Source organism: Mesocricetus auratus, unplaced genomic scaffold (genome assembly GCF_017639785.1).
Source record: "Mesocricetus auratus isolate SY011 unplaced genomic scaffold, BCM_Maur_2.0 Super-Scaffold_100008, whole genome shotgun sequence".
In the NCBI taxonomy this organism is placed as follows: Eukaryota; Metazoa; Chordata; class Mammalia; order Rodentia; family Cricetidae; genus Mesocricetus; species Mesocricetus auratus.
This window is the reverse complement of record NW_024429192.1, coordinates 34,729,682-34,747,755: the sequence shown is the minus strand read 5'-3', so window position 1 is coordinate 34,747,755 and position 18,074 is coordinate 34,729,682. Positions and strand designations below refer to the sequence as shown.

At 43.2% G+C, this 18,074-nt stretch overlaps 1 protein-coding gene across 2 annotated transcripts in view; it reads right to left on the bottom strand.

Annotated features, from left to right (window-relative positions):
• The window catches only part of St3gal6 (ST3 beta-galactoside alpha-2,3-sialyltransferase 6), a 61,386-nt gene extending 43,741 nt beyond the window's left edge, over positions 1 to 17,645 (bottom strand). Inside the window, exons 1-4 of one of the 2 annotated variants that reach the window (XM_040750621.1) lie at positions 17,395 to 17,645; positions 3,628 to 3,702; positions 1,107 to 1,273; positions 874 to 977 (exon numbers count right to left, since the gene is read on the bottom strand). The gene's annotated coding sequence lies outside the window, so the exon portion shown is untranslated. The remainder of the gene's footprint in view (positions 1 to 873; positions 978 to 1,106; positions 1,274 to 3,627; positions 3,703 to 17,394) is intronic. The other variant, XM_040750620.1, reaches the window with a different exon arrangement.
• Positions 17,646 to 18,074: the final 429 nt, after the last annotated feature.

Below are 18,074 nucleotides of genomic sequence, written 5' to 3'. Positions count from 1 at the left end.
CAGGGGTAGCCTGAGGGTAGGGGTGGGCTATAAAATACCACAAATAATCTCAGGATTAATAAATTAGAACTCAAGAAATTCTCAGCCAGGTGGTGGTGGCACACGCCTTTAATTCCAGCACTCGGGAGACAGAGGCAGGCAGATGTCTGCTAGTTCGAGGCCAGCCTGGTCTACAAAGCTACATAGAGAAACCCTGTCTCAGAAAAACAAAAAAAAAGGAAAAATGAAAAGAAAAACTCAATAAATTCTCAATTCCAAAAGCACAGTGAATATTTAAATTACCAGGGCTGCTAAAGCATAATATTCTCAATCAAGATAAGTCCTGTACAAAAAGATCTCCAAATAAGACGGAAATGTTGAGTCCAAAAGATGACTTAGTGCCATGGTTCTCAACCTGTGACCATGTAAGGTATTTACATTATGATTCATAACAGTAGCAACATTACAGTTATGAAGTAGCAAAGCAACAATTTTATGCCTGGGGTCACCACATATGAGGAACTGTATTAAAGGGTCACAGCATTAGGAAGGTTTAGAACCACTGACTTAGTAGGGAAAGGCACTTTCTACAACTTGGTCTTTAGGACCCACATGGTAGGAGGAGAGAACTGACTCCTGCAACCAGTCCACTGGTCTCTACACACATGCCACGGCACGCGTGTTGGCACACAAGCATGCACAGTGGCGCTCAGGAGCACACAGATACACACAGAGACAACGCAGAATAAAAGGTTTAAACGGCTGTGCTGTAACAAATTTGCAAGAGCTCATGGGTTTTCTGTTTGTTTATTTGTTTAAGTAGCTGATTCCTGATGCGTATTTTTGCTCTAAAGCTTTCTCAGAATAAATAATGAGCTGGTGTTTGACACTTACCAAAAAATAAAAAAAGCTTCCCGGTCTCTGTAGCCTGCCTTCTGGATAGGCTGAAGAGGAACTGATTGGCTTATGTCTCCTGGGCTTCCTGGCCACCTGCAGAACTGGAAAGGAGAAAAACAGCAGGCAGCTGGAGACAGACACATCAACACCACCTGCAAGTCACTCCACATTGCCAGGGTAGCAGCTCACATCTAAGGGACCCAAGACGATGCTGCATTGCCCCCACCCACCTGCACTTTTAGGGTGTGTTTCCCGAAGGCCCTCTCTTTCTGAAAAATGTAGTGAGGAGGGATGGAAGACGATGGAACGCATTAGGAGCCGACTGCTGACATTCGGAGGTCTTGATTCTAGAAATAATCCAAGATGGGGGGGTATGCTGCTGCCTCACTTGCAAGTGCTGAAACAAAACACAGATGGCACATTTAAGGAATGGCTGGGCCGCAAGAAGCTGAAGCCATTAACAAATATAATAAGAACACTGTTTTAGTCAGATCATCTGTGATTTCCTAAAAGCTGCTTTATGGAATGAGATTACTAAACACAAAACCTAAATGAAATAAACACACACACACACACAAAAAAAACCCAGCAGTCAAGAAAGCCCCACATTACATTTCTGTCCCTCCAGACTGGTTTTCCAGAGGATCTAGCTCAACTGCTGTGGAAAAATATTGTATTCAGCTCAATCCAAAAGCAAGATGGAAGTAAAAGCAACTGTTTCCTTTTCAGGTTTTCTACACGCACCTGTCTGCACGTATTGATGCACACACACACACACACACACACACACACACACACACACACACACACACAGCTTTACTGTTAAATGCAGAAGTGAGAGGCAGAGCTATGAGTTCTCAAAGTCTTAGAAGGTGAAGAGTGGAAGGAAGGAAGATGAATAGGGGTTGGGGAGAACCGAAACAGGATACTGAGATAGAGCTGGACAGCAGCATGGGCACGGTATGAGCACAGCCTGCAGCCAGTGTCAGATGTGCCGTGGGCCACGTCCTAAAATAGAAATTTGAGGCTGCTCCTCATACAGCTTTTCTTACATACAAGGTTAACTGGGACACAGATTAACCAACAAAAGCCACAAAGCCACATGCTGGCTTCTGTTAAAGACATGGGGGGAGCCTTAGAAAACAGATATACAAAAACAAAAATAGAGTGACTTTTATTAGTGAAGTCTAGGCAAAAGTTAAGCTAATTATAAAATCACTGAGTGCCAGGCAAAGATAGCATCCACCAATAATAGATTTCAAAGTTGAGAACACTAAGGCTAATTCAGTGTATGTCTAAACATACAGTGTGACAGACTGCTGGGAAACATAAATCAGTGGATGCTCTGAGCCATAGAGTTTTTTCTAACTTGTAGAAAAAGAGAAAAATGGTGTTTTTATATACTATATACATTTCTCTTTCCAAGTACCAAGAAGTTGGGCCTTTTAGAACTCAGAAGTGAAACTTTGGGTGACTACCCTTACATATAACATCAAAATTCTGTTGTTATGAATTATGAATCCAGATAAATTTGTACAGAATTTTTCTTCATGCATATATAGGACACCAAGTTCCTGGGTTTCTCACACCTTCAACTAGCTACTACTTAAGACTAACTGGAGTAAAAGAACTCTGACTGTAATGCCGGAAAAGCTCTTAAGGTTATTTAGTCTGAACAGATAAAGAAATGGCCAATTATATCATCCCCAAACCCTTTGGAAGATAGAGATGGAGGTACACCCAGAGAAAATAATGTCATCCCCAAACCCTTTGGGAGATGGAGATGGAGGTACACCCAGAGAAAATAATGTCATCCCCAAACCCTTTGGGAGATAGAGATGGAGGCACACCCAGAGAAAATAATTCAGGAGAAAAAGCCTAGTCTCATGTTTAAAGGATCTTCATGAGGAGGAACTATGTGGTTTGAAAGCTCATGTCTATGGCCATGCCACCCTGAACACGCCCGATCTCTTCTGAAAGCTACTCACAGAGCTAGGTCTGAGGTCCTTCCTTAGGAGAATTTCCTAAGATTTAGGATACCGAAAAATAATAACAGGTTTCTCCATGGGCCAATCACTTGTTACTAAAGACACTCTGCTCCCTGGCCTACTTGACAGGGTTCGCAGAGCAGCAGTTAGAAACCATTGGCATCAGCTGGGCATGCCAATTCTGATTTTGCAGGTCTTATGGAAAACCTCATCATCCTTCCTTCTAGCAGGCTCCACCAGGTGATTCCAGCATCACTAGTCCATGGCCATACACTTTTTGTAGTAAGGATGGAGCATGAACAAGAATCAATGTTTCCCAAATGCAATCCTGTACTGTCTTCTTAAAATGTATGTACACACACACACACACACACACACACACACACACACACACACACACACACACACACACCAAAGGTTCTTTCCACCCCTGATTTGGGAGCAGATGGTTAGTAACAGTTTTTAAGAACTGCCAAGATGCAGTTCACATCTATTGAGAGAACAAAACAAACCCCCCCAAAAAACAAAAAACAAACAAACAAGACAATGCTCTCACCCTGAGCTTTGAAAGTACCACAGCCAATAATTTATTAGTTTATGGTAACACAAAATGTGAAAAAGAAGCGCTAAAGTAATTATTTGCAATGATTTCTATAAAATCAAGTATCTGTAAAAGGAAATGCAGTTTCTCAAGATCACAAAGTGTAGTCCTCCTGTGGCTTTGTATTCTTTTCTTAGCTATGGCATTTCACCTAACACCCACCTTGATCATCGATTGGTCGTATTCTGTTCCTCAAGTCATCCAGGGAATTGTGGCTTTCAGTTCTTAAAACCTTCCCTGGAAAAATACACAGAGGTGAATGTAACACTTTCTCAAACTAAGCATTCTTTAGTTTCTGTTCAGGAGAAAACACTACTGCAATCAACAAGGACCAGGCCAGACCTGCTGGTGCAAGTCTGTAGTCCCAGCTACTCTAGAGACCTGGAGAACTACTAAAGTTAGCCAGCCTGGGCAACATAGTAAGATTCTGTTTCAATATAAACAAACAGCGATGAGGCTTGGGAGAGAGCTCTGTGGGGAAGTGCTTGACTGGCTTGAGTGGGGCCCAGTATTTCTTGGTATTGGGCAAAGAAAGGGCAAAACAGACACAAACAAACAAACAAACAAAAAAAAAAAACACCTCGGGCTCCCTTCCTGAAGTTACAAACAACAGCTTCCGATTTACAGAAGCCTCCTTTTCAAATGACCTACTCTGCCAGTTTTTTTTTCTGAATGAGCCCAGATCATTCTGTCTCTTCAGCTCTTCTCTGCTATGTTCTCGCTCTCGGCTCTTCAGCTACTTTTAAAATAAAGAAACAAAACCAAGCTAAGAGAAAACAGAAATCAAACCTTAAGATCCCACAGTTAGACACCGTCCTGCTTTTCAGGACAAATATATGTGGCAACGTGTGTACAGCTACTAGACGATCTTCTAACCTGAGTTACAAATGAGAGGCAGGTCTTAATTTGGGGTACTATACATTTATCACAAATAAACCATTAGTTGTATATTTTTATGAAAGCATACATCTTATATTTACTTCCTAAGGTCAGTAGATTAATAGTCCTTATAGAAAAGAGTGTAGACTAAATTCAGTATTTGGTAAAATTAACTCAGACCATTGTTTTCACCTCTAGAGTGACATCATTGATAAGAAAATTCCCAATGTCTACTCAATGCCAGACACTGTTCTAGCCACCAGGGATACAGCGCCTTCCAGACATACATCAGCAAGCACATCATGAAATTATGGTTGGGAACTATCGGAAGTGATCCAGGCAGGGAATGGTGGGAAACAGTTTCTGAAAGATTAGAGTGAACTACATGAAACACGCTAGGAAGGAAGAACATTCCAGACAGAGGGGGGCAGCACTTGCGACCATTCCAACAGCAGCCTGAGAACAGCCACCAGAACCAACAAGGCCAAAGGAAATGTATTGCCATTTGCTGCATTTTTTAGCTCAAGGACATTGGAAGGTAAACTGTCATTTGGTAAACACAAGTTGTCTCTGACCTTCACACATGTGCGAAGTTCATATGAACATGTATGCACATGCAAACACACATACACAAAAAAAGTAATGAAACCTTAAGATAATAAATTTCTAGTTTATATGAACCTATGATAATGTTAAAAACTAAGCATCCTACCTGGGTGTAGTGGTTTGTGCCTTTAATCTCCGCATTCAGGAGGCAAAGGCAGACAGATCTGAGTTTGAAGCCAGCCTGATCTACAGAGCAAGTTCCAAACAGCCAGGGCTAGATAGAGAAACCCTGTCTCAAAAAAAAAAAAGCATCCTAATGAGGAAGTAAATAATACATTTTTCTTTTTCTTTTCAAGCACCACACTGACTGAGCAGAAAAATCATCTGTGCGGAGGCGCAGGCAAACAAAGTTTTCTCTGAAATGCTTGGTCCTGTGTTCTGTCCAGAAAACAACCCAAGGTACAAACAAACAAACAAACAAAAACTACCTTTTGTTTTTTAAAGAAAATAGAAAGGATTGTGAAGTGTCTACTTACTGTGCAACAGAGACAATATTAACAGATGGGCAATTAACTCAACAAAATGCCTGAGACCGATTAACTGCAAACAAGATCTATCTGCATTTGCTGCATTTTCAGCTCAAGGACATTAGAACAAGGTAGACTGCCATGGGTAAACTGAAGTCAGAGCTCCAAATATATACTAAGGCTCCTCTATGGGATTCCTGCACTTTCAACATTTTTATAAACAAACATCAAAAAAGAAAAAGAAAAAAACTACACACTCCCAAACATTATATATTTCTCTTGAGGTATCATGAGATTATTTCCAACAAAATATACATCATTCATTCCCGAGATGGGAAATAGAAAGAAATTTGTGTTCCCAACTCAAGAAGTAATGCCAACCAGCACACAGGAGTCTCCATGGAGTTCAACTATTTGGTGCTGCTTTTACAAACAACTTTAAAAATGCTTTAGCACATTCCATAGGCAAAGGCAAGATAGCACCTCTTCTTGGTGCCTGGCTGAAGCCCAAGAAATCCTCCTGGGCAGAGGAAAACCCTCCCAGGCTTCAGGAGATCACTAGGCTAACTCTTCGGAAATCCTGTGAGTACTGAAGTGAGAAAACTGGTCAGATGAAGGGAGCAGTGTCCCCCGGCCCCCTCCTAGATTTATTACCCAGCTATCCGGCACCACAGAATCTTAGGACCCAAGGTTACCTGTCGAGCAGAACCCCAGTCACACATTTAAACACAGTTAACTGGAACAGAAACAGAAACTTTTGTTCTGGTCGTGCCCTTGTAACTGCTGGTTCAAGGTATGCTGCTTTATAACTCACGAGAGAGAGAGAGAGAGAGAGAGAGAGAGAGAGAGAGAGAGAGAGAGAGAGAGAGAGAGAGAGAGACAGAGACAGAGAGAGACAGAGACAGAGAGAGACAGAGACAGAGAGAGAGACAGAGAGAGAGACAGAGAGAGAGACAGAGAGAGAGTATTGTCTAGAAGATATAAGTAGCCTAAAATTCCCTCCAATTTCTCCAGGTATAAACGCCAAGAACTAGAAGTTGAAAGACACTCAATGGACTAAGAAATGACACAAAAACAAGAAGACAAAATTAACATTTCTTCTGAAAGTTTTATGTTTGTGCTTTTAAGTGTCCCAAAGATGTTTCCATAGTTACTAACAGCACAGAAGGGATGGGAAAGCTGGGCAGTACATATCTTCTCTTCAGTCACTCTAGGCTGAGGACATCCCTGAAGACTAAAAGACAGTCTATGCTCAGACATGTAACAGAATTGCTGCCAGCTGAGTCCCTAGGCCTGGAAACCAGGGTACCAGCACAGGGCTCAGGAATTGGGTCATGTCTCCGGACTCACCCTGGGGATTTCAAAACAGTGCCTTCCTTGTGATCACACTAAAAATTTAGCCCCAAACAAAAACTAGATTAAGTAATAAGGCCGTTTGAAACCAATCTTTTCTGGGCAAAAACAAAAACAAAAACAAAAACAAAAACCCTCCTGTAGACTCGAAAGCTTGCTAACGAAAATCTCATTGTCAAGCTGCTTTTAAGTGGGAGGCTTTATTTTCTCAAATGGAAACTGTTCTTTAATATGCCCAAGTCCAGGAGAAGGAAGCCTCTGTTCACAACACACCACATCATTCAGGAAAGAGGGCCTTCGTTTTAAAACGCAGCCTGCTATTTTCTTTTTCGTTGCTGATGATAGTTTGTTTTCCTCTCAAAGATTATGCAGGAGCTAGGAAATGGGAAAATTGCATCCACAATATGGCTTCAGCCTGGATCTGAGGAAAGACCTGTTCAGAGAGAGCCAGATGAAAGGTAGAAGGGCTGGCATTCAAGGTTCATCTGGATCTTAACTGGGAAATCATGTGGGCCCTTGAAAGTGTTCTTGAAATGCAGAGAAGGGAGAAGGCAAAATCGCATGATGGTACTGAACCCTGTCTTCCAGTGGGGATCTTTTGTACAAGAAAAAACATACAAGGAGCCAGAGAGCAAGCAAAAGGGGGAACTTAGGCAGAGGCTGCCCTTGACTACCCAGTAAGGCAAACCTGAGCCCCAGAGCAAGTGAATGCCAGTGATGTCCAAGAGAGGCAGGGCATAAGGCCCCTGCAGACCCTCTGGACCAGTGTCCTGCAGACTGTCTGAAATAGTGTCCTGCAGACCCCCTGGACCAATGTCCAGGGCTTCCGGAATGGGGGTGGGTGGAGGAGGGGACTTAAAGCAATGGATAAACGCTGTCTCACACAGTTCTGAAGTCTTGAAGGCTGAAAGGAAGGTGTTGGCAGGCCCATGCTCCTTCTGAGAGTTGTGGGGATGATCCTCATCTCTGGCTCTGTGTGCTTTGCTGTTAATCTTGAGTGCTCTTTGGCTTACTCTACCTTCACTTGGTGTTTCCACGAGGCCTCCAACCGTACACTAGTTAATTGTTTTTAAAAGGCCCACCCTATTCCTGATCAGGTGCTGTGTGTTAGCATTGACAAGAGGTGAACATATAACACCTTCCCAGGAAGGCCAGACCCTTATGGCACCTTGGGATCTTCAGAGTCCACAGGTACTAACAGCAGTGCTAAAGGAAGGCAGCCAAAACAGTACCAACAATGATAAAAGTCAACATAATGGTCACATATAAGAAAAGCAGAAGTGACTGATTAGGAGCAGGTGGTACCCTCCTGATGTCAGGAACATTCTATTGCTTCATCCAAGGCAGCTGACTGGGTCTGTTTACAGTGAGGGAATTTATCAAGATTTATTCACATGGGTTGTGTAGTCCTCTCTACATTTAATGTATCTCCACAAAACGTTAAAGAAAATAATATCGTGCAAGACATAGAGGTCTTGTTAGCCCACCTGACATTTCACAGGAGAGTCATCGGCCCAGTCACATAGCTGTGACTCAGTACCTCCATACACGTGGGCTAGACATCTACCCGAATGATCAGTTCACCTGAGAGGAACAGCTCCTGGGAGACAGGTGTGAAACTGGAAATGCAATGCAATTTGTTTATGAGGAGAATATACGTGCCAAGGATTCTGTCTATTTGAACCAGCAAACTAGCAAGTTCTATAAGCAAACCCAAGAATGATAGATAATTAAGCGTCTGTTTGATAAGCACTTACCCACAAGGGTACATCTCCCTGGCACAGTGCTGGCAATGTGCTGAGATACCTGCTTTCTCTCTATTTTCCTACCCCCTTGCAGACCTCTCCCTCACATTCCCTCTCCAGGCTAATTACAGCTCAAGTAACTGCTGATGTTCTACCTTTCATGTCTATTTTCTTTCCCAGGGTTTTAAGCTCTTATGGTTAGAATGTGTTGGGTCCTTTTGCCTAATTTCTAAGGAAGCAAACCACCAGAATGAAGAGCAACTAGGTGACAGTAGCATTAGTAAACATCAGATTCGCGAAGTAGGCAAGGTTTTCTAGAATTAAATATAATGCTGACATTTAGCATCAAGTAAATACATAAACAGTGAATAACAAATGCTTCATCAGCTTATGGGAGAGGAAAGAAGCCAAAATTTAATTGGAATGCTAACAAATACTTATCAAGCATTATGGATCAAATTTTTCATGTAAATTATGAAAAATACAATTATGCAAAAGGAAGCTGTAGACAGACGCATACAGCTCCTATTACATAACACAAGATCTTAGTAGCACAAGTTTCAAAGCATATATTTTCAGGAAAGCTGTTGGTTGTTCCCAGTGGATGTACCTTCACACTGCATTTAGACTCCTATACCTCAGAAATTACAAGCAATAAATAACATTTCTATCTTTGAAACTCCCAGTGTGAGCTAATATTAACATTTCAATCATTTTCTTACAAGAACAGCTGTTAAAAGAGAGCTATTAGATGTCATATATAAAGCTCAGATGATTCAGATCATGTAGAATTTGCTCATTCTGAACTGCCTGTATAGAGCTGTGTCCCTAAGTGCGTAGCCTTAAGAGGAAATATAAATAAACATATAGGCCAGGAACCTTAATTCTGAAAGAGCTGACTCTCACAGCTTCTAATGTCTCATGTCTAGATGGGCTTGACTTTGAACGTCATACTCTAACGACACTAAATTTCAGCAGTTCTCAGACACTGTGTCATGCCTATGTACCTTTGATAATGTTTCTGAAATGCTATCCCCACCCTCCTACCTCCCACCAAGCTTCCTTCTGGAATGCTGCTCTTTAAAGAAGACATCTTTATCTGCCAACACTTTAAACTTGGCTAAAGATACAGAAGAGCCTAAGAGAGTAGGTACACATAAAGTCCTGTCAAAAACAGGGATATAGATAGATATAGATAGATATGTGTGTGTTTCTGTGTGCATATGTGTATATCTATGTGTGTGTGAATATATGTATATGTGTATGTGTGTATATATATATTGAATGAAGTTTCATATATAAGCCAAGCTGGTCTCAGTCTCACTCAATGGCTCGAGCTGAGACTAGACTTAAATTCCTGAGCCTCTTGCCTCCATTGCCTATGTGCTCTGATTGCATGTGTATGCGACCAGTACTGCTGAATAACAACATATATATTTGGGGGAGGTGGGACGTGGATAACCATATTTTAAGCCATAGAAACTACAACTAAAGATGCTAAACTTTTAAATTTTTCTAATGGGTCGACTGTATTCTTTGACTTTAGTTAACTGTGAGAAATACACAGTCCTGTTCAGCCAACATTTTCTTTTCCCTGTACATGGGAGTCATGCATATGTATATACACACACACACACACACACACACACACACACACACACACACACACTTTGTCACAACATTTACATTATATAGTCCCAAGTGAAGTCAACTCCTAAGAAACACGCAAGGAAAAAGAAAGCATCGCTTTGTAAGGTCAGCCTGGAGGGCTTTCTGGAGGAAGGTAAGTTTTAACTATCTGAGTAAATGTAATGGCAAATGTAAGAATGAAGCTATAAATCTTGGCAGGGGTGGCTCATGTCTTAACCCCAGCACTCAGGAAGCAGAAGCCAGCAGATCAAGTGAGTACCAGGACAATGGCGACGTAGAGAGACTGTTCAAAACAGGCGAACAAAAGAGGGAGGTTTTAACACTAATAACAGCAGATAACACTGATAAAGAAAGATGTTGAATATGTGCAGAAACTACTGTGAATTGTTGATATGTCTTCTTTTCAGTCATTATAACAACCATGCCACCACCATCACTTCCTATCTATTGACTGGCATGGAAAGTAAGGCTTGGAGAAGTTAGGCAACTTCTTCAGTCAGGAAGTAATGGGCCATGAGGCTAGGCTCTGAGAAAACCTTATAATATGGTTTGGATGGGAGAGTGGGAAGCCAAAGAAATGATTTTCAGTGTCACCACACAGCTCCAGCTGAAGCACTGGGAATTCTGTGACTCTAGGGTCAAATGCAAACACTGGAAAGAAAGTTAACGACATGACATATGACTTGAAAAGGCAATAGATCTTCAGACTTTAGAGCAGAGAAGTTCCTGTTCTAAAAAAGCCTCCCTAAAGAAAACCATGCTAAAGAAATGTTATGAGTGTTTTCTGTACTGGAAAACAACTGTCTCATAGGTAGAGTGCTTGAGCAGAAAATTTTATAAGAATAAGATTGCTTTTGTTGTTGTTGCTGTTGCTGTTTTCAAGAAAGGGCTTTTCTCTGTTCCCTCTTGGCTGTCCTAGAACTCGCTCTGTAGACCATGCTAGCCTTGAATCTACAGAGATCCACGTGTCTCCACTTCCTGAATATCAGGATTAAAGGCATGTGCCACCACCACCCAGCCTAAGAATATGATTCTTTAGAATGTCAAAGAGCCCTGTCCACCAAATTTGTAAAAATGGGCTTTTATAATAAGCAGGCAAGCTCTGTCCTCCAAAACAGTCAAAGTCTGCAAACATGTATATTCTATATTCAGACAGCATGATGACCTATAATGTCCTATTTATTTTTTAAAAATGTAATTTATTGTCAGATGACTGGAATAAAGTAAAACTAAATCCTTTGATCTCTACCTGAAATATTGGTCCCAAATATCACATCATTTTACAGCAGTGTTAGAAGATTCATTTACTACAGAAAACTTTTAAAATCAACACACTCTGTTAAAATTATAAATTAATTGCTGTTGAAAAACAGCTAAACACCTACTCATATCATTTGAATGCCTAGATTATAATTTTCTGTTATCTTATTTTTTATACTTATTTATTTTGGGTTTTTGAAACAGGGTTTCTCTGTATAACTCTAGCTGTTCTGGAACTCACTCTGTACATCAGACTGACCTCTAAAAACTGCTTGGGGTGGAAATACATGAAACTCTAAATTGGGGGCTTCATACATGTTATTGGACCCCAATTTTGCAACCTGGGCTCCAACTTTCTCGTCTTAGCCTCCAGAGCAGCTGTAATGATAGGCCTGAGTCACCAGGCCTGGCTAAGATGTCTTATTCCTAAAGAGTCAATTAGCTGCTACTCACATTGATGGCACACTTAAATGCCTCATTAATGTTGCCACAAACCTGAGTAACCCAACACAAATCACCATCAATTGGGAATTATGAAACTGTACTGACAGTTTGCTGCACATGAAAACAAGTGTAAGAACACTCACACACAGGCATCTGCATCACTACCTCTTCCAGCATAAATACATTGCAATTTTCCAGAAAAAGAATACTTATTTTTCCCCACAGTTTTGGGTGTTTTTCTTTGTCATTTGGTTTTTGGTTCTGTTCTTTGATCATTGTTTTTTAAGACAACTCCCTTATGTATCCCCAAGACTGTCCTCAAATTCTTGATCCTCCTGCCTCAGCCTCACAAACTCAAGGGTTAGAAGCAGGTGCAACCAATCATGCCACAGCTTAGAGCTTCAACTAACATGAACAAATTCATGAGGATGACCTGTTTTCTCTAGTGGGAGGAGCTTTTCAAGCAACACACTGAGAATCACAAAAATTACCAGGATGAATGCTGGTCATGGCAGTTTTATAATTGGGCTAATATGTTAACATTATCCACCGATGGCTAATTTTGGTCATCAACTTGACACACCCAGGAAGAGGAAATCTCAGCTGAGGCATTACCACCATTAGGTAGGCCTGTGGGGCATCAATTTCTGATTGATGTGGGAGGGCCCTGCCAACTGTGGGAGGTGTCATCTTTGGGCAGGTGGGCCTAGGCTATTGGGGCAGGTAGCTGAGCAAGTCAAGGGAAGAAGTCAAAATGCACTACTCCTTCACATTTTGTGTTTCAAGCTCCTGCTTTGCGTTTTCCCTCAATGGTGACGGTCACATATAAGGCAAATGAACCTTTTCCTTCTCATGCTGATTTAAGTCATGGTGTTTATGACAGTGATGTAAAGCAACCTAGAACAGTTATGTCGTCTGTCAACTGTTTGCAGGTACCTCTCTATATGTTGAGCACACCGCCCATCCAAAGGCTTCAAAGAGCCATGAGATAGTCAGTCCAGAGAACAGATGAGAAATCTTTGTAAAGCAAGTATGTGAGTCTCTTTCAGGGACTGTTAGGAATACAATGCAGGTTGTCTGTGCCCTGTCCTGTGTATACATATGCCTGTGAACTGGGCTGGCCCTGCCAGGGAAACTCAGTGGTTGCCAGTGAGTCAGGCACCCGAGGCTGCAATTCTGCACAGCGTATGTGTGTGTGTGGGGGGGGGTAGTTTAGTGTTCACAGGGTAAAGGCAACCTCCTAGTAAGTATCTCCAGCAACTTTCCCCGAAGCCCCTTTTGCCAGGTTTGATGGCCCAGTAAAATCTGCTAGCCTTTTGTATCTTGAACACTATCTTCCATGCCACTCTTTGCACTCTCCTGGGGCTACAAGTTATCTCTTCCCACATTGACTTTTCCTTCCCTTTCCCAAACACTCCAAATCCATGCATCTCTGAACCTTTGTAGCTGCTGTTTCCTCTACCTGGGATCGCCTTCCTTCCACTCTCCACTTGACTGGCTCTTCCCCATCACATCTCATCCAATAGCGCCACTTCAGAGAGGGTGACCACTGACTCCATGTCTTCTCCATCTCACCTGCAGGCGCATCACCCTCACCACGCCCGTCCCGTCTGAAATACACCGTTCATTTACTTCTACCTTTGCTATTGACTCTGAATTTCATGAAGGTCTGCAAGAATATGGGGCTTTTGTTTTGTCTGATACTACGCTATACACCCCTCCAACCTCTAAGAACACCTCTTGTTATATGGTACATACTGAGTTATATTTCAGGGAAGAAAACCCTGCCTTATGAATGACCATGTAACAAATCAGCTGAGATTCACCAGAAATTACTTTCCTCGGTTGCCTTACCTCCTAGGGCAACTTCCTCTTCATACCAACTCCAGGCTTACTTCAACAATCTGGAAGGTAAGTATGACCCCAGAACTTTCAGGAAATATCTAGCTTTCTTGCATCTCATCTGGAGGCCTTATTTCTCATCATATTAAAAAACAAAATCCTTCCATTCTCAATTAAATAAAAGCACATAAATGATCAGAGTCTACAAAGTATTTACGCACTATTGAAAAAATGATGTCATATGTATGTCTCATATATGTCCACATATATGAGAAGAAGAAAGAGGGAATGGGAGAGAATAGGACCTTTTCACTGTTTTTTAGTATTCACCATAAGGAAACATCCTAAAACCTGGTTCATTTCTTCCCACTTTTTCCCAGCTTCCCATGAAAGGAAATCCCCTGGCATCTGATCCGAAAGAGTGGGAAGGAGAGATAGCACACCAGTTCCCACTTTGATGATCAAGAAGAGAAATTCTGAAATGGAAGAAAATACATCTTATGGCTCCTATTCTCGCTCTCATAACTCCTTTCCCAGAATCTCAGCCTTCCTTAGCCTGAGGGAACAATAGTCAGCTTCTTGATCAAGTTTGAAGTGACTGCAATAGGAAGTGTCACCATCAGGAAAGAGTTCCTGCCACTCATCAAAAGTGAGATAACACTATTTCTGATGATCTGATAGGTAACCAGTAAGAACTGACACACACAGTGCCCTGTGAATTATTTTGTTTCACAGACCAAGCTTGCTCTACACCATTATACAACTTTTGGATCAGTCCTTCCTGCCATGTGTCCCCGAAATTGATCTCAGGCTTGATAGGAGGCACCTTTGCCCATTGAGCCATCTCTCTTCCTCCAATACACTTTTTGTTGTTGTTGTTGTTGTCATTGTTTTGTTTTTAGAGACAGGGTTTCTCTGTATTGTTTTGGAGGCTGCCCCAGAACTCGGAACCCGCTTTGTAGACCAGGCTGGCCTCAAACTCACAGAGATCCGCCTGCCTCTGCCTCCCGAGTGCTGGGATTAAAGGCTTGCACTGCCAACGCCCGGCCCAATACACTTTTAAATCACAAGAACTAACTCATGTAAAGTATGCTATTATCCATGGTAGTGGAAGTCCACAAGAGAAAGACTCATTTTATTGTGATAGATGAGAATGTGACTCTGAAAGACTACTGACAGGCAAGACACAGTCTTTGAAGGCAAGGAGGAGCTTCAGTAAAACCATTTTTTTAGGAAGCAAAGAAGTTTATAATAATGCATGGCAGACAGCTGACTGCCTAGATTGACCAGATACAGTATACCCATGAGTGCATTAAAACTCTACAGAAGACAGAAACAAATGATAGTCTGAGAGTGCCAACTAGAAAGGACACCAGAGCATGCAAACCATCTCCAAGCCTCTGGAGTGGTAATTAGGAAGGAAACACCAATCAGATCAAGCTATAAGCAGCGTGTGTGTGTGTGTGTGTGTGTGTGTGTGTAAACAAAAAATGGAAGAATTTGTGAAGAATGCATGTTGTGCCATTTGTAATGTCCCACAAAGATGTAAAATGGGCAGAGACAGACTTTCACAGGATTCATTACAGCTCAATCTAAAGAATTCTTCTCATTTTAAGTTTTAAGGAGGGGCTGAAATTTTTGTCTCAGCATTGCTGGTAAAATTAACTGAAATGACATATGAGAACACACCAGGGACCACAGAGGATACTCCATACACATTCCTTGCTGCCATCCCCTCTTCTGTGGACATTATCGAGATGCAGGTTAAAGAGATGTCCTAACCCTGTAAAGGTCCATAATGCCCATGAAAACCACCTGGAGTGTGCGTGGTGAGCTGACAATGCTTCGAGGTGTGTGGGAAGCAGGGCATTATGCATTTGTGTTTCCCAATGTGGATCACAGAAATATCCCTAACAGGAGGAAGAGGCTGTGAAACTCCATCCTCTGCCACTGAGTTCTGGAATGGGAAACTAGAGAATTACAATTTCACAAAGTGCAGACTGATGCGCTTTGACTACATTCTTCTGTCAGGCCCAGATACGCGTTGATTCTTACATTGTTTTTGTATTGATCTGAGACAGGAAGAAGTTAGTACCTGCCACCAGTCTCCTGAAATATTTTCACTACTGCAGTTCCATCCACTCGGTATCACTACTACATCAAGACACAGTGGGGTCTGAAAGTGACATTCAGGACTGTGCAAAAACATTTCTCAAGGAAAGGGTTATTAAGCAATGAATGACCACTCTGCCTGTTCTGCGTTAGCCTTAGAGGCAGCTTGAAAAAAAACCAAAACAAAACAAACAAAAAAACCCAGATTCATACAAATTTGTCCTACAAAAGTTCCCTTGATCCAAAATTGTCATTTTCTAAGGAGCCTCTGAAACAGACAGGCTTATTCGAAGACAAACTAACTAAGCGTTTTTATTGTTACTTTTTTTTCTGTTATTCATTTGAAAAGCAATCCTCGAAACATGAAAATGAACATGTTTCATTTTCATGAAACATGAAAAGGAGGCAACAGGAACCAATTAATAAACATCAGATCAACATACTTTCTGATGAAAAATAACCGAGCATCTTGGTTGGGTCTTCCCAAATGTTTTACTACAGTGTGTATATAAAGAGACAGCTTCACGGTCAGAAGCTGGAAGGGGAAATTAGATTTGAAGACCCGGACAGTCAAATAGTCAGGGAAGCCTAATGGAGGCGGTCGTGGAGATCTGAGGAAGTGTTATGAAGTCTGAAGGTCAGCAGGACGGGGACACCAGAGCCAGGAAGGATCTGTTCTGCTAAACCATCCACTAATCATGGTGCTAGGGTGGTCCTCCTAAAACCAAATTTGATTCAGAATTTAGAATCTCTGTGGTTTCTGATAGGCTAGCTTTTACTAGGTCCTTCCATCCCACCCCACCCACAATTTTTAAACAGTGCCTTTAAAGAAAATTCTTCACCCCGTCTGTCCTTCTCCCGGCTTCCTCTGGAGATCCTAAAAGAAGGAGTTTCGAGTCTCTTTAGTTTCTACAATTCTATTTTTACAGAAAGGAGCTGAAGCCCACGGGAGTTCCCGAGGCAACGACCGCAAAATAACAAGTTTCTTCACCCTTATCTTAAAAATTCGGCCCAAACTGCAGTTTTTCTCACCGTCGCCCTTTGCTCCAAACAAACTGCCTCGGTATTTTAGGTTTAATTTTAACGTGGCAAGGAGGATTTCTCGGAAAACTTTGTATGGTAAAAGAGGAGAACCTTCCAGACTCACTCGCCCCTCCTCGCTTCCAGACCCTTTCACAAACAATGGTGAGCGAGGAACCGTGCACCCTGGTCGGCCTCCCAGCGCACAGACTTAGGGAAAACCAAGGAGAGAAGGGTCCCCAGGCTCCTGGGCGCTGCTAGCCCGGGGTCCTTCCTAACAGGTCCAGGACACTGCAGGAGAGCTCCCGGCCGGCTACACCGCACACCCGGTTGGCTGGAGGGTCTCAGGGCCCTATGGTTTCCGCACCTCTCCAGCGGCTGGCAGGGGACGAAGGGACTGAGAGCGCACAAAGTCTCCTTCCCTACTCCTCAGAGGCTGCAGAACCCGAATACCTGGACAGCACCCCTAAACCCCGAGCTGGGTGGGGGACGCAGTCTCCCCGCACCCCTAGCCAAGCAAACCCGCAGCGCGGCCAATCGTAGAGAGTTACCCGCCGAGGCCCGGGCGCGGTGACCGCAAAGGCATGTGCGGGACTCCACCGCCGGGGCTCTCTGCTCTCCGCAGCGCTCTGCTGTCTGTCCCGCGGCGTCTGTCGCATCGGGTCCCCGAGCCGGGGCCAAGTGGAAGCCTGAGCGAGGTGACACGGACACGACACCTTCTCCTTAGAAGTCTCCGGAGAGCGGAGCAGGGCGCTGCATCTCCGGGAGTCCGAGACCGCCGCCGGTCCCCTCACTGTCCGCCGCGCCCGACTCCGCGTCCCCGGAGGCTGCGTGCGACGCCGCTGGAAGCTCCTCCTTGTCGCTGGCGCCAGATGCACGGTGGCCGCCGCCCCCAAGTTCGCGCCGAAAGTGCAGCGCAGAGACTGGCGGAGGGCTCTGAGACCCCCGGGGCGGCAGCCGCAGGACCCGGCACCTACCTTTAGGGCGGGGTCCGGTCGCTCTTGCCCGGAGTCCAGGACAGGAAAATTACTGCGAAGGGAGGGCCCGGGAAAGGCGCCGGGTAGCTTCAGGACAAGGTAGGAGGATTGATTTCCAGAGCCAAGAAGACACTCCCATCCCGCCCCAGTTTGTTTGGAAAGCTGCGGGAGCAAAAGCGGGAGGCTGTAAGGAATTCTCCCCCTTGGTGCTTACAGGAGGCAGAAATCAACAGAGTTTGGCCCCTGCCTGGACT